The sequence below is a fragment of the Malania oleifera genome, chromosome 2 (genome assembly GCF_029873635.1).
Source record: "Malania oleifera isolate guangnan ecotype guangnan chromosome 2, ASM2987363v1, whole genome shotgun sequence".
In the NCBI taxonomy this organism is placed as follows: domain Eukaryota; kingdom Viridiplantae; phylum Streptophyta; class Magnoliopsida; order Santalales; family Ximeniaceae; genus Malania; species Malania oleifera.
This window is the reverse complement of record NC_080418.1, coordinates 70,713,052-70,730,660: the sequence shown is the minus strand read 5'-3', so window position 1 is coordinate 70,730,660 and position 17,609 is coordinate 70,713,052.

The window sequence follows — 17,609 nt, the reverse complement described above, 5'->3', positions numbered from 1 at the left end:
TCTGCTCCTCTGTGCATTCCAGCACACCCAACAGTTCCTCCATCTCATGAATCCAATCTTACATCGCAATCGGGTTTGATCCTCCTGAGAATGTCGGTGGACTCGTCCGAGAAAACTTCTAGAACGTGCAGCCTCTATCGGCCGCTAGTTGACCCTTCTCTTAAGAATCCCTCTGAGTTTCTTTCTTATCCTGCTATGCTATACTACGCAGCACGGCCAAGGCCTCAACATCATCTTTGCTAGAGGTATTCACATGATTATCCTCTCCAGCCAAGACCTCCTTTCCCCTGGAATCCATCCTGAATATAGGATAGAAAACGACTTAGAAATTCCACATTTATCAAGTTCGATGCAAGTATGGAATGACTAATAGTTAAAACATACAAATTTGCAGTTAAAAGAACCACTTATACATTTCTACTATAGAACTACCAAGGTATCGGTCCCTAATCATGACGCTGACACTACATACATACTTTTGCAACCTATTGTTCCCAACCTAAATTTTTGAGCTCTAGTCCCTCAACCTAGAAATGAAACCATTGATGGATTTACTGTGGTTTTCTTTAAATCGTCATTCTAGGAAAGCACAAAAGATCATCAAAAGAAATCTGGCCTTAAGCCTCCAGACTAAAACCCACCTAACTTACTAACTCTTATCCTCATCTCATCTCAACCTACACTCCAGTAATCCCACATTGGTAATCCTTAACCATCAGAGTCTGCAGAACCTAGCAAACCTAGGCTCCAATACCACCTGTAACGCCCCGACCCGCCACGTGGGCTTGGGGTGCTACTTTAGTGACGTTTGTGTACCTGATACCATATTTATCATAACAAATGCAGTGGAAGTAATGAAACATTCTCCAAACATACATTACCAAAGTTCTAAGTTGCTTTCATACATAAAGGTTTCCAAACATCCATATTACAATTTGACCCAAAAGAAAAGACAACTAGTTCGGTCCATACGACCATTATACAAATCTAGAGACTTACAACATAATTTGCATACACCTGAGATTATACATATTTTCAGAAAAAGACTATTCTAACATTCACCCCCTTATCCCACTAAGCACGATACTTGTTATTTCCTGAAAAGATAATTTGTATATTAGGGTGAGACACTTCTCAGTAAGAATGATAAAGTTAATATCAGTGTGTGGGTAGCATGCATTTAGTGCTTATAGAAAACACCTATTCTTTATTTAATCGAAAATAACTACTTTACATTGTACGTGCTGATATAGTTGGAAATAATTGCTTCATATTCTTGATATAAACAGTTCATTAATTACATAACATCATTTACCTAAATCTACAGATGTGCATAAAGATGATCCCTGGGACTAAACGTTATGTATAAACCCCCATGGTCAGGGTTGTGTGGCCCTAAAGTTGGACAAAAGCCTGCAGTGATCAACCCAGACTAAGTCAAACATACATCTGCATCTAACTTCAACTATGCAAGCATCTGCAACTTGCTTGCGTGGTTCCAATTGCCCTACCACATCCTAAAAGTCCAGGCTTTCGGGGAAGGTACACCATCTACCAAGGCTAATCGGCTGAAATCACCCACACCACTCTTGCAGTACACCGTGGGCACACACGGCCACATAAAGAACCTCTAGCAACGGTACCGTACTCATAACATAATGGTCCTCAGGGTTTTAAAAGCATATCATGCAATTTAAGTAATATAAAACCATATTTCAACTCATTTCATATAAAACTTGTCATAGTATAAAACTCGGCCTTCGCGGCCATCATATATGTTGGTTTTTTGAGTCAGATCTCCGTTTTGATGCTGACAAACACAAGTGGTTCTTATGTGTGCTTTTAAGTGTGTGAACAGGTATAATTCAGGTTACACATAAGATCAAGAGAACATGGAAGTCATGACACGACTCAAAGCTCATATCTGGCGTATTCCATAGAGTTAAAGAGCAAAGAAGAAAGAAGAAGACATTTGTGTGTTTACTTGTATATACATTTATTTTTATATTTGGTCTATAATAATGCATACATCTTGCATGATATGTTTTAAATGCTCAAATGACCGTAGAATGACCATAGGGACCGAATGACCTTAAGGAACCCTTCTGTCGACTGAAGGTCGACCGATACCAAATTTTAGGGTTATTTCTCAAAGGCCTTAGACTGACTTTAGGTCCCTAAATATTTCATAAAAATATGTCTTATAGGCTTACAATTAATCATCTTATGAATAAGGTAAATTTTATAAGAGAAAAGGGACCGAAAATGCCCAAATTGACATGTTTGGTCGACCGAACTCAGTTATACTGAGTTCCTTGGTCAACCGAACTCCCACCGGGTCAACAGGTTGACCTTTCGATCGACCGACCAGATATATATATAGGTAGATCTGGTCAACTGAACCTCCTTCGGTCAACAAGTTGACCTCCCGGTTGACCAACTAGATTTATATGGGCAACGCCCTGATCGACTGAACCCACAAGTGGGAATTGCCAACCGCTCGGTTGACCAAACTTTGTAGTTCAAATTGACCCGATCGACAAAACCGTGCAGGTTTGGAAATTGCCTCAAGTCTGGACGACCAAACCTGTAGTTCAAAATTTCCTTAGTCGACCGAACTTGGCTCCACGGTCGGCCGAACCACAAAAGTGGTCGACCAAAGCTCTCAGGTTGAAATTTTTTAAATGCATTAAAACATCATTAAAATTTAATTAATCTTTTCCAAAATACCGAGCGTGTCCCCAATGGTCAAAATTTTATGAAAATCTATAAATACCGCCTCATAACTCCATATTAACAACTTTGATTAGCCTAATTTTTCTCTCAAATATTTTTACTAATCAAAGTTCCCCCATATACTTTTTTATCATGTACATATCTGCTTGTATTTCAGAAGCATGTTTTATGTACAAAAATGTTTTATTGTAATGGTTGGGTTCATCCCGTTAATTGAACTGGGAAGTCTCAGCCTCGTAAGTGAGACCGGTTCGGTTCAGCGCGAAAATTGAACTGGGGAGTCGCAGCCCTGTAAGTGAGACTAGTTTGACTCAACATAGTAATTGTGCTGAGATTTTCCTTACCCCGTAAAGAGAAGATGTAAAAGACTTCTACTATGCCCGGTTATGTGAGCAGGTATAGTGGAATCCTTGTGGGGTATGCCCAAGGCGGGGATGTAGGCTGGTTTGGCCGAACCTCGATAACAAATCTAGTGCCGCTCTCTCTATCTTACTTAAATTCTTACACTTTAATTTCAATATGTGTGTGAATGTTTATTTAAAGTTAAAATTATTTTCATACACACATTTGATTTAAATAAGATACTGCACTACGTGTATGTTTGCTTTCACTGTTAAAATTATTTCACTTACATGCGCGTACATTGAATGGGATATGATATGTGGTGAATTGGCGTAATTGTTTAAATTAGAGAAAAATGTTTAAAACCCAATTCACCCCCCATCTTGGGATCACACCAATTACAACGATATATATAACTCGGCCCTCGCAGCCATCATACATATAAAAACTTGACCCTCGCAGCCATCTTATAGTACTCCCTACGTTTTTACAAACAGTTCCAGTATTTCACAAACATTCATCTTTTTGGTTTTAATATAGTACATACATATTGTAACAATCAGAAAAATTTAATAAATAAAAATAATAAAAGAAGAGAAAATGGGAGAAAGAGAAATATTTTAAAGAATGTTAGCAAAGAATCGTTGACGAACCAATTGGTCTCGTCGATGAGTGTTTTGTCTTGGCTCGTCGACGAGGGAACATGTCTCGTCGATGAGGAATTATCGAGAGGAGTTTTCATATTACTGAAATTTGTAGTTTTCGGTTTCGCTGCCGAGCGGTGTACTCGGACTCGTTGACAAGTCTACATGTCTCGTCGACGAATCGCTGCCTATAAATAGTGAATTCTTTCATTTCAGCGTGAAATCTTTTGCATGTATCCTCTCTCTCATTAGAATTTCGGCCCTACTACCTTCTCTCTTAGATTCCGAGCCAGATTTAGTTTGGTTCGATGATCGGAAGCTACCATGAGACTTTTGGGAAGATTCTCTGCAATATAGGGGAAGCAGATTTTCAATTTGAGAAGTTTGGGAAACATCCCTAAAACAAGGCTCTCATTTTGTTGATTTTAGGCTGAATTTCGAGCAAGTAAGAGAAAATACTTTATAATAGGTCTCTAATAATTTTAAAATGGTTAGATTTGGGTACAAAATTATATATATATATATATATATATATATTGGTATAATTATTTAAATGATATAGGAAATGAAAATGTTGATTTGATTATATATTATATTTGGAAAAATCGTGTGGCTTGAAATGATTTTTTCTAATTAAATGGTTATGGGTATTTTGGAATGATAAATCATGATGGTTGCGAATATTGTTGGGTTGTAAACACTGTTTGGTTGAAAATACTGGATGATTGTGTATATTGTGGTAATTGTGTGGATGTGATTGATTGGTCAGGTTTGTTATTGATTTGTGTTGTGGTTAATGTAAATTACGATATAACGTTGGTAGTGGTATGAGGAGTCATTATATTGTACTTGGTATATCCATTATATAACGTTGGCAGTGATATGAGGAGGTTGTTATATGGGCGTCTATATTGGGAGGTAAACATTGGCAGTGGTATGAGGAGGTTGTTTACCTATTTACCATAAATGGGGTGTTTATGTTGTAACCTATGTGGTTTGATTAGTCTTGTATGGACTAGTCCTGTGTGGACATATTTGCTGTGTAATTGGTTAGTCCTGTGTGGATAGGTATGTTGTAATTGACAGTCCTGTGTGGATGTGAATGATGTGTGTGTTAGAGTCCTGTGTGGATGAATACTTATTATATGGTTGTAGACCCTGCGTGGGTATGATTGAATATTGTATGATTATCTTGTGTGGATTGATTTGGATATGCATATATGTGTGAAGTTCTGTAAACGAATGTTGTTGGCTGCATATGACTTCAATTAATTAAGTATTTATGGTAAAGTAGATTACTCCGCCCGAGAGCTTGCTGAGAAAGGTGAGTACTCTGGTAATTATTTGTGGATACCAGAGTAGAGGGAAGCCACTTGTATAGGTGGATGGCCTTCCTTATTCTCGGTGACTTTACCTAGATACATAACCCAATGGCTTACTAAGAAAGGTGAGTACCTTGGCGTTAGCACTAGAGCAGAGGGAATCTACTTGTATGGGGGGGTAGACTTCCCTATTCTCAGGAATTATTAGTAAAATATTTATGTTTGTGGGTACGTGATTGGATGACAAAGATGTTGACCATAGTATGATTATGGGCGTGATATTTTGGTTACGGGTGGATTGTGAATGTGTTTGCATGAATATTTTAATTATATATAAAAAACACTTCAACCACACACTATTATAAATTATTTCTTCCTTATTGAGAGGTGTCTCACCTCGTCAATGATTTAAACTTTTCAGGTTATCCAGGTGATCGAGCTTAGATAGCTTCAGGGTGGGGTAGTTTTGTGTGTGGTACTCGAACGGTTATGTTTTAGATTTTATGTTTTATATATTTTTTTCAGGTTTCTATAATATGAAGAATGTGGTTGTAGTTATTATGGAACTGCATGTGTAAATATAGAACTCTGGTATATTTTGTTAAGGTTATTTTATTATTTCTGCTGCGTGAATGGTATTAAAGACACGTGTTGGTCTCAAAACACCCTAGGCCCCACGTGACGGGTCTAGGGGCGTTGCAGTTGGTATCAGAGCATAACGGTCTTGCGGACTTTAGAAGGATTAATACCAGAGTATAGGTTGAGTTGAATGAGGGTAGGAATGGGTAGATTAAGGTGTTGACAGAAGTTTGAGTTTGTTTCTTAGCCTGGAGGCAAACAGCCCTTGACGGACTTCTGTGATTTTCTGAATCAGTCGACGGTTTCATAAAACCACGGTAAATCCATTGACGGTGATGTTTTTGAGCAGAGGAATTGAAATTTGGAATTTATATTTGAAGGTTAATATGATTGTAGATAATTGGATATTAGATACTACTGGCGGATATGGATATTGAAATAATTACTTATTATACGATTATGTCAGATATATTAAGATATGGAGATTCTAAATTGCCTCTGTTGTATATTTATATTCAGGGATGGATCCCAGAGGTAAAGGCATGGATGAAGGAGGAGGAAGCAAAATGTGAGCTTCCAACGGGGACGAGATTGACACCTCCTTATTGTTATGAGGAATAGCTGTAACGACCTAGAAAATACTGATATTTAAATATTAAAGAGAGAGGAAAAATGGAAATAGGAATAGAAGGAGGCACTAGACTTAGTGTTCGTCGACGACATCGCATTTTGGAGATAATAATAGTTGGGGATAATAATAATAATTTCATGGAATTGCTAGAACTCATCGACGAATACAAGGTTTCGTCGACGAGTACAGAAGGAAACTCGTCGACGAATACAGAGCTTCGTCGACGAGTACATAAGGAAACTCGTCGACGAATACAGGGCCTTGTCGACGAGAAAATACCGAGAGGGGTTATGGGGCAGCCTAAAATTCATCGATGAATACAGGGATTCATAGACGAATTTATTGAAAGATTCATCGACGATATGACGTGTCTCGTCTACGAAGGCCGCAGTATATAAGGGGAAAACTCATATTTTTATTACTTATTCCGTGTCCCTCTCTCTCTCCTCTCTCCCTCTGCGACTCTACCTCACTTCTCTCTTCGTTTTCGGGCCTGTTCCTCGCCGAATCAAAGATTTGAGGCTACCACGATGCTCCTGGAGAGATTCTTTGCAAGTTTGCCGGAGCCGATCACTGGAAAAGTTGGGTTGGATTTCGTCCCAATCTCAGGGTAAGGTATTTTATTCAATATTTGCCTCCCCTCAGTTATGAGAAATGTTGTAGATAAGAAAATACTTATGTTTTGTTCTGGGGGATTGTGTTTTCAAGATGTTGAGTTAGGAACCCTGCGGGTATAGAGCCAGAATTTTATAGGGGCTTTTCAAAGCTAAAGTAAGGGAAATATGCTGTGCTAGGAATTTTCATAATGCTATCAGAGACTTCATAGATACATATTTATACCAGTTTATTATACAATATTTATAGAACATGAGTTTAAATACTTGTGTGGCCTGAGCAGATTTTTATGTAATGAAGAAATGTATACAGTTTTCATAATGAATCATACTATACTGGATATACAGATATATATATTCATAGAGATTATATAGAAAAATGTACCTGCATATACAACTTTTATATGAATAGTTTTATGAAACAGATATATATATATATATATATATATATACAGAGTTATAGTATATCATGTTTCCTACTATCATAACATACAGAGTATATAGACAGAGTGTATAGACAGATATACAGGGTGAGTGTATAGATAGATATACAGGAGTAGCATCAAGATGCTACCGATATAGTATACATAGATTATAGTATTTACAGTATAGAAAGATAGCATTATGGTAACTTTGGAAACATGGCAAAAATAGTAAAAGAGTATATATGTATATATGTATATAGTATCAGATCCTTGTGGAAAGATTACAGACAGATACAGTACAGATACAGTTTACAGAGCACGATACCGTTGCTATATACAGATAGAGTGCAACCACATATCTTAGATAGTGTGTGGGTATCGTCTAATCGTGCTCGGAGAGGATGTAGCTCTCCAGTACACTGGGTAGAGGGGGCCGGTTAGACGAGGTAGCAGCTAGTCCCGCGCCTAGGAGAGGATGCAGTTTGGCCGAGCTGAGGTAGTGTAGAGTATATTGACTTATCTAGAGGGCCGACCAGATGAAGTCCCGCCTACGGGCCGCACAACCCTGTCATGAGGGGTCAAATCATGATGTACAGAGTCCCAGGGATAAAGTATAGATATGTAAATGTATACAGTTTTATAGTATATGATGAGTATAATATGATATTATTAGTATGAAAAGTAGAAAATACAGACAATACAGTATATCTTAAATTGTGAAAGGAAAATATGCTTTACTGATGTTTTATTGCATTACAGTTCAGTACTATTTTTAAGTATTCTTGACTTAGTTGCCACACACTAGTAATAGCATATTTCCACTTACTGAGCGTACTCACCCCATACTTTACCATTTTTCAGGTGAGCCAGTTAGGCGAGCAGATCAGGCTCCCGGATAGAGAGTAGTTTGATCGCCCTATTTATAGGATGAGCTTTTGACAGAGTTGTGTATATTTCTGAGTAGATGATGTTGGAGGAGTAGTTTTGTTTGGCTATAGTCTATATATATTGGATTCTGGTATTGTTTAGTATATATGTGAATGACTGTATGATTTGTGTTTCCGCTGCTTAGGTATGGATATGGATATGTAAAATATATATATATATATATATATATATATATAAATGGTATGAATTTTAAGGTCATTACAATTTGGTATCAGAGCGTAGGTTGCTAGGTTCTATAGACTCTAGAGTGCAACGGAAAACAATACCAGAATATAGGAAAGAGATTTGAGGTTTTGTTCTGGGATCCGGATACAGGATTTCGTGATCGTTTCTGTGTTTTTCCTGGGGTGACGATTTTAGGAAAACCATAGTAAACTATCGACGAGTCATGTGTTTGGGTTGCCAGAGTGGATTTTGGGACTAGAATGAGGAGGGATAGTTAATAGAGGTTTTGGAGTTTTAGTTAAATAAGTTGGGTCTGTAGGAGGATAGAATTTTGACACGGTGTTCTATGTGTTTGTAGGATGGACCCAGGAGGCAATAGCGCTCACGCCAGTGGGGATGATGGAGCGGGTCCTTCTAGTGCAGCAAGTGGGGATTCAGATGCTGTGCTACGCAGTGTAACTCAGCAAGTCATGGCTGAGATAGTGCGGAGCTCTAGAGTGCAGGGAGGTCCATCCTCAGCTCAGGGATGTACCATAGAGAAATTTATGAAGATGAATCCGCCAGCTTTCTTTGGAGTGACTGATCCTATAGTTGTGGAGAATTGGGTGCAGGAGGTAGAGAAGATTCTGACAGTACTTCATTGCACCGACAAGCAGAAAGTTTTATATGCTACATATAGGCTGGCGGGGGAGGCTGAGAGATGGTGGGCAACCACCAGGTTGTTGGAGGAACAAAGAGCTATGCCAGTGCAGATGACCTGGGCCCGATTCAGGGACACGTTCTTTGATAGATATTATCCGACTTTAGTTAGAGAGGCTTGAGTACAAGAGTTTCTGAGTCTATCCCAGGGGTCGTTGACGGTTCCATAGTATGCGGCGGGATTTATTGAGCTCTCTCGCTTCTGCCCTTATTTTGTCCCGGATGAAGCAAAGAAGGCTAGAATGTTTGAGAAAAATTTGAGGCGTGATATTTACAGGTAGGTGGCGGTACTGAGGATCCAGGATTTTTCAGAACTGGTTGACAGGGCCACTATAGCGGAGGAGAGTCTATCTGGAGAGACGGAGACATATAGTCAGAAGAAGAGAGCTGAGCCCTCGAGTTATCAGGCGAGTCCCAGCCGAGGCCCTTGGAGAGGAGGTAGATCTAGTGGAGGCCAGAGACAGATGGTCGAGTACAGGGGATTCCAGAGCAGTCAGCCTCCCGGCACTTGTGCTAGATGTGGACGGAGACACCCGGGTGAATGTCAATTTGAGGAGAATGTTTGTTATCTCTGCGATAGACCTGGTCATATGGCTCGATCATGTCAGATGCCGTCGAATTATGCACAGGATCTCAGATTATTTTAAGGTGGATATCAGGCACCCCGCGATGGTTAGCAGAGGAACACTGCACCAGCGAGGGTCTATGCGTTGACACCAGGAGACGCTGAGACAGTTGGAGACATTGTCACATGTGCTCTTACTGCCTTACCATATAGAATGATTGTTTTATTTGTTACAGGTGCCACCCATTCTTTTATATCGGCGGGGTATGTGAAGATAGCTGGGATAGAGATACAACCGTTAGATGTAGAATTGTCTGTGGGTACGAGTATGGGATCTGTGATTAGATACAGGAGGGTACTTCAAAATTTTCCAGTAAGCATTCAGGAGAGAGTGCTGTTAGCCAATCTTGTGGTCCTGGATATGCAGGGATTTGATGTGATACTGGGTATGAATTGGTTAGCCATTTATCACGCTAGTATAGATTACCATCAGAAAGAAGTAATTTTTAGACCCCCAGGTGAGTCAAAGTTTAGATTTGCGGGTTCACGTGTACGTGCCTCACCACAGTTAGTGTCAGTTATTCAGGTGAGGAGATTGTTACAGGGTGGTTGCCAGGGGTATGTCGCATACATAAAAGAATTGCCAAAAGAAGAATTGGGACAAGTTGACATACCAGTAATGAGGGAATTTCCAGATGTATTTCCTGAAGAATTGCCTAGTTTGCCACCAGATCATGAGATTTAGTTCACTATAGACCTATTGCTGGGATCTGTACCAATATCTAAAGCACCGTATCGTATGGCACCAGTCGAGTTGAAAGAACTGAAAGATCAGCTACAGGAGTTACTGGATAAGGGTTTTATCAGGCCCAGTGTGTTGCCTTGGGGTGCGCTAGTTTTGTTTGTGAAAAAGAAAATGGAACCATGAGATTGTGCATCGATTATAGGGAGATAAATAAAATGACAGTCAAGAATAAATATCTTCTCCCTAGGATCGATGATTTATTTGATCAGCTCCAGGGGACCCAAGTTTACTCTAAGATTGATCTGCAGTCAGGTTACCATCAGGTGAAAGTTAAAGTAAAGGACATTTCGAAGACCGCATTTCGTACCAAGTATGGGCATTATGAGTTCTTAGTGATGCCATTTGGGTTAACTAATGCACCCACGGTTTTCATGGATTTGATGAATCGGGTGTTCCACCAGTATTTGGACCAGTTTGTGGTGGTGTTTATTGATGATATACTGGTCTACTCGAGGAGTTGGGAGGAGCACGAGTATCATTTGAGGCTGGTGTTATAGGTATTAAGGAAAAGGAAATTATATGCAAAATTCAAGAAATGCAAGTTTTGGTTAAGGCAAGTCACATTTCTTGGCCACGTGATCTCAGAAGCAGGTGTATCAGTTGATCCAAGCAAAATAGAGGCAGTGGTGAATTGGGAGAGGCTGGGAAATGTTTAGGAAGTCAGGAGTTTTCTGGGGTTAGCAGAAGTTTTCTCTAGGCTATCAGGTCCATTAACACGACTTACGAGGAAAAATGTAAATTTTGAATGGACTGATGACTGTGAGCAAAGCTTTCAAGAGTTAAAAATAGCGGTTAGTTTCAGCTCCAGTATTGACTATTCCATCAGGGGAGGATGGTTTTGTGATATACAGTGATGTCTCTTTGAAGGGTCTTGGATGCGTGTTGATGCAACATGGCAGGGTCATTTCTTATGCGTCTAGACAGCTTAAAGAATATGAGAAGAATTATCCTATCCACGATTTAGAGCTTGCTACAGTGGTGTATGCTCTCAAAATATGGAGACATTATTTATATGGTGGAAAGTGCGAGATTTTCACGGATCACAAGAGTTTGAAATATTTCTTCACTAAAAAAGAGTTGAATATGCGGCAAAGAAGGTGGCTAGAACTTATAAAGACTATGATTGCACGATTAGTTACCACCCAGGAAAAGCGAACGTTGTGGCAAATGCTCTGAGTAGAAAATCATTGGGATCCGTACTAGAAGCCATGGAGATTCAGCACTCAATTCTGGTGGATTTGGAGAGGCTCAGTATATAATTGGTGGAGGAGAGTCCTCAAGCAGTTATTGCCAGTCTAATAGTGAGCCCACGCTTTACGAGAGGATTAAAGCAGTTTAGGGTGACGATGCATAGTTGGAAGCGGTGATGGCTAGAGTACGTGATTGTCAGGGTGAGGAGTTCAGCATATCAGATGACGGAGCTCTGCGATTCCGTACTAGGCTATGTATTCTTGCAGATGTTGAGATCAGGAGGACTATACTGGAGGAGGCTCACAAATCCCTATACACAATCCATCTCGACAGTACTAAAATGTACAAAGACCTGCGAGAGTATTTCTGGTGGAGTGGAATGAAGAAAGAGATAGCTGAATTTGTTCAGTAATGTTTGACGTGTCAGCAGGTTAAAGCTGAACACCAGAGACCAGCAGGACAGTTGCAGCCGTTGTTTATTCTGGAGTGGAAGTGGGACCACGTTTCAATGGATTTTGTTACGGGGTTACCACCGATGCGGCAGGAATTGAATGCAATTTGGGTAGTTGTTGATTGTTTAACAAAGACTGCTCATTTCATCCCTATTAAAATTGGTTATTCCATGGACAGTTTGGCAGAGATATATGTTCAGGAGATGGTTCGTGTTCATGGAGTAGCACTATCCATAGTCTCAAACCGAGATCCTCGGTTTACTTCATGATTCTGGAAAAGTTTTCAGGAAGCTATGGATACGCAGCTAGCTTTTAGCACTGCTTTTCATCCCCAGACTGATGGTCAGACTGAGAGGGCCATTCAGATACTAGAAGATATGCTTCGTGCTTGTGTACTTGATTTGGAGGTAGTTGGATTCAATTTATGCCATTAGTTGAATTTGCTTACAATAATAGCTATCAAGCTAGCATCGACATGGCACCTTACGAGGCATTATATGGCAGGAGATGTCGTTCTCCTCTTTTTTGGGATGAAGTAGGTGAAAGGCGAGTTTTGGGTCTCGAGATAATACAGCAGGCGTCCGACAATGTCCGATTAATTAGGGAAAGAATTAGTACAGCACAGAGTCGACAGAAAAGCTATGCAGACACTCACTGTCAGAAGTTAGAATTTGATGTGAGAAATCGAGTATTTTTTAAGATAACTCCTCTGAAAGGAGTTATGAGATTTGAGAAGAAGGGCAAGTTGAGCCCAAGGTATATTGGCCTTTTTGAGATACTTGAGAAAATAAGGTTAGTTGCCTATAGGCTAGCTTTGCTGCCAGCTTTGGCTTGTATTCATGACGTGTTACATGTTGCCATGTTACGGAAATACGTCCTAGACCCATCCCACATCATTAGCTATGCAGCGATAGAGCTTAAGGATTCATTGGCATATGAAGAAGTAACAATACAAATTTTGGATAGAAAGGTTCAGACTTTACGCACTAAAGAAATACAGTTAGTTAAAGTTTTGTGGAAGAATCATGCTATAGAGGAAGCTTCTTGGGAGCTTGAGGAGCATATTAGACAAAGATACTCGAAGTTGTTCCAAGAGGTATAGAGGTACTTGGGTAAAGTATAATAGTTAGATAGGTTTCTTTTGCAGGTACATGTACTGATTTTATTTAGTAGATAGTTTTTAGTTTATATATTTAATCTCCCAGGACGTAAATGTAATCATGGTATTCCTCCACCACAAGTGAGAGCAAGAAATAAAATAAGTAGACCTTTTTTCTTCTATAGAATGATGGAGTATATTGATGGGATACAACTAGTAAATTTCGAGGACGAAATTTTATGAGGGGAGAATGTAACGATCCCGAAAATACTGATATTTAAATATTAAAGAGAGGGGAAAAATGGAAACATGAATAAAAGAAGGCAGTAGACTTCGTCGACGAACGACGACATCGCATTTTGGAGATAATAATAGTTGGGGATAATAATAATAATTTCAAGGAATTGCCAAAACTCGTCGACGAATACAGGGCTTCGTCGATGAGTACATAAGGAAACTCATCGATGAATACAGAGCTTCATCGATGAGTACATAAGGAAACTCGTCGACGAATACAGGGCCTCGTCGATGAGAAAATACTGAGAGGGGTTATAGGGCAACCTGAAATTCGTCGACGAATACATTGATTCTTCGACGAATTTATTGAAAGACTCGTCGATGAGATGATGTGTCTCATCGACGAAGGCTGCAGTATTTAAGGGGAAAACTCTGATTTTTATCACTTATCCGTGCCCCTCTCTCTCTCTTCTCTCCCTCTACGACTCTTTCTCACTTTTCTCTTTGTTTTCGGGCCTGTTCCTCGGCGAATCGAAGATTTAAGGCTACCACGACGCTCCTGGCGAGATTCTCTGTAAGTCTGCTGGAACTGATTGCTAGAAAAGTTGGGTTGGATTTCGTCCCAATCTTAGGGTAAGGCATTTTATTCAATATTTGTCTTCCCCTCAGTTATGAGAAATGTTGTAGGTAAGAAAATATTGATGTTTTGTTCTGGGGGATTGTGTTTTCAGGATGTTGAGTTAGGAACCCTGCGGGTATAGAGCCAGAATTTTATAGGGGCTTTTCAAAGCTAAAGTAAGGGAAATATGTTATGTTATGAATTTTCATAATGCTATTAGAGACTTCATAGATACATATTTATACCAGTTTATTATACAGTATTTATAGAATATGAGTTTAAATACTTGTGTGGCCTGAGTAGATTTTTATGTAATGAAGAAATGTATACAACTTTCATAATGAATCATACTATACTGGATATACAGATATAGATTATACAGAAAAATGTACCTGCATATACAACTTTTATATAAATAGTTTTATGAAACATATATATATACAGAGTTATAGTATGTCATGTTTCCTATAACCATAACATACAGAGTATATAGACAGAGTGTATAGACAGATATACAGGGTGAGTGTATAGACAGATATACAGGAGTAGCATCAAGATGCTACCGATATAGTATACAAAGATTATAGTATTTATAGTACAGAAAGATAGCATTATGGTAACTTTGGAAACATGGCAAAAATAGTAAAAGAGTATAAATGTATATATGTATATAGTATCAGATCCTTGTGGAAAGATTACAGACAGATACAGTTTACAAAGCACGGTACCGTTGCTATATACAGATAGAGTGCAACCACATATCTCAGATAGTGTGTGGGTACCGTCTAACCGTGCTCGGAGAGGATGTAGCTCTCCAGTACACTGGGTAGAAGGGGCTGGTTAGACGAGATAGAAGCCAGTCCCACGCCTAGGAGAGGATGCAGTTTGGCCGGGCTTAGGTAGTGTAGGGTATATTGACTTATCTGGAGGGCCGACCAGATGAAGTCCTGCCTATGGGCCGCACAACCCTGTCATGAGGGGTCAAATCATGATGTACGGAGTCCCAGGGATAAAGTATAGATATGTAAATGTATATAGTTTTATAGTATATGATGAGTATAGTATGATATTATCAGTATGAAAAGTAGAAAATACAGACAATACAGTATATCTTAAATTGTGAAAGGAAAATATGCTTTACAGATGTTTTATTGCATTACAGTTCAGTACTATTTTTAAGTATTCTTGACTTAGTTGCCACACACTAGTAATAGCATATTTCCACTTACTGAGCGTCGACTCACCCCATACTTTACCATTTTTCAGGTGAGCCAGTTAGGCGAGCAGATCAGACTCGCGGATAGAGAGTAGTTTGATCGCCCTATTTATAGGGTGAGTTTTTGACAGAGTTGTGTATATTTCTGAGTAGATGATGCTGGAGGAGTATTTTTGTTTGGCTATAGTCTGTATATATTGGATTCTGGTATTGTTTAGTATATATGTGAATGGCCGTATGATTTGTGTTTCCGTTGCTTAGGTATGGATATGGATATATATAATATATATATATAATATATATATGTATGTATATATATATATATATATATATATATATATAATGGTATGAATTTTAAGGTCGTTACAATAGCTCGTTAGGTTAGGGAAGAAATGAGACGGGATTTCGGGGGAACAAGTTATCCACCGATGCACCAAGGTTGCACCATTGATCAATTTAGTTGTCTAAAACCCTCGTCTTTGGAGGGTGGCACCGATTCGATTAAGGCTGAGATGTGGATGCAAGAAATGGAGAAAATACTTGTTGTGTTGAATTGTACCGAGGAGCATAAGGTTCTCTTCGCCACCTTCAAACTGGCCGGAGAAGCTGAACGGTGGTGGCATGCGATGAAACTGTTGGAGGAACAGCAAGCAGTACCTATAGCAATGACCTGGGGTCGCTTCAAGCAGGTTTTCTACGACCGATATTTTCCCATCACCATAAATGCGAAAGCAGAGGAATTTTTCAGCTTGACTAAGGGACACCTCATTGTTCAATAATATGCTGCTAAATTTCTGGAGCTATCTCATTTTGCACCTTCTGTGGTTCCAAATGAATATCAGAGGGTGAGTTGGTTCAAAAGGGGCCTGAATCAGAAGATTCACGAGCATATGGCGTGTCTACAAATTCAGGATTTCACGGAGTTGGTGGAAAAAGCTATTGTGGCAGAGTCGAGTCCGCTAAGGGGTGCAGAGGCATCAGAATGAAGGAAAAGGTCTGCATCTCCACGTTTCCAAACAAATGTCAGACAAGGGTTGTAGAAAGGAGACAGAGATGCAGCAGGCCAGGGGTCAAAAAGAAGTGATCGGGGACGACAAGGCGATTCGTCATGCCCCCACTGCCCTAGATGTAATCAGCAGCATTGGGGAGAATGCCGGAGTATGGGTGTCGTATGCTATAGATGCGGAAAACATGGTCACATAGCTTGGGAATGTTGAGAACCGCCAAATAATGCACCAGCTCCGAATCAGAACTAAAGGAACAACTCAGTGCCTCGCGGCGGCGGTGCCCCGGCGCGTGTCTATATGTTGGGTACGCTTGAGGAGGGCAACACTAAAGGCCCGGGTATATGTTTATGTTAAGATGTATGTTAACTTTGTTTACCAATGCATGATTTGGTGTTGAACATGTTTAGATCGGTTGAAATTTATGAATGTGTGTAGTTAACTTTTGATTGTGAAAATAGTGATTAACGAATTTCGAGGATGAAATTCTTTTAAGGAGGGGAAAATGTAACGACCCGAAAAATTTAATTAATAAAAATAATAAAATAAGAGAAAAGGGGAGAAAGAGAAATATTTTAAAGAATGTCAGCAAAGAATCATCGACAAACCAACTGGTCTCATCAACGAGCGTTCTATCTTGGCTCGTCGACGAGGGCACATGTCTCATTGATGAGGAATTATCGAGAAGGGTTTTCGTATTACTGAAATTTGTAGATGAGTTTTCGATTTCATCGCCAAGCGGTGTACTCAGACTCGTTGACGAGTCCACGTGTTTCGTCGACAAATCCTTGCCTATAAATAGTGAATTCTTTCATTTCAATGTGAAATCTTTTGCATATATTCTCACTCTCGCTATAATTTCGGCCCTACTACCTTCTATCTTCGATTCTAGGCCAGATTTAGCTCGGTTCAAAGATCGGAAGTTACCACGAGACTCCTGGGAAGATTCTCTGTAATATAGGCGGACCGGATTTTTGATTTGAGAAGTTTGGGAAACATCCCAAAAACATGGGTCTTATTTTGTTGATTTTAGGCCGAATTTCGAGGAGCAAGTAAAGGGAAATACTTTATAATAGATCTTTCATAATTTTAAAATGGTTAGATTTGGGTACAAAATTTTATATATAATATATATATATATATATATATATATATATTGGTATAATTATCTAAATGATGCAGGAAATGAAAATGTTGATTTGATTGTATATTATATTTGGAAAAATCATGTGGCTTGAAACCATTTTTGCTAATTAAATGGTTATGGGTATCATGGAAGGATAAATCATGATGGTTGCGAATATTGTTGGGTTGTG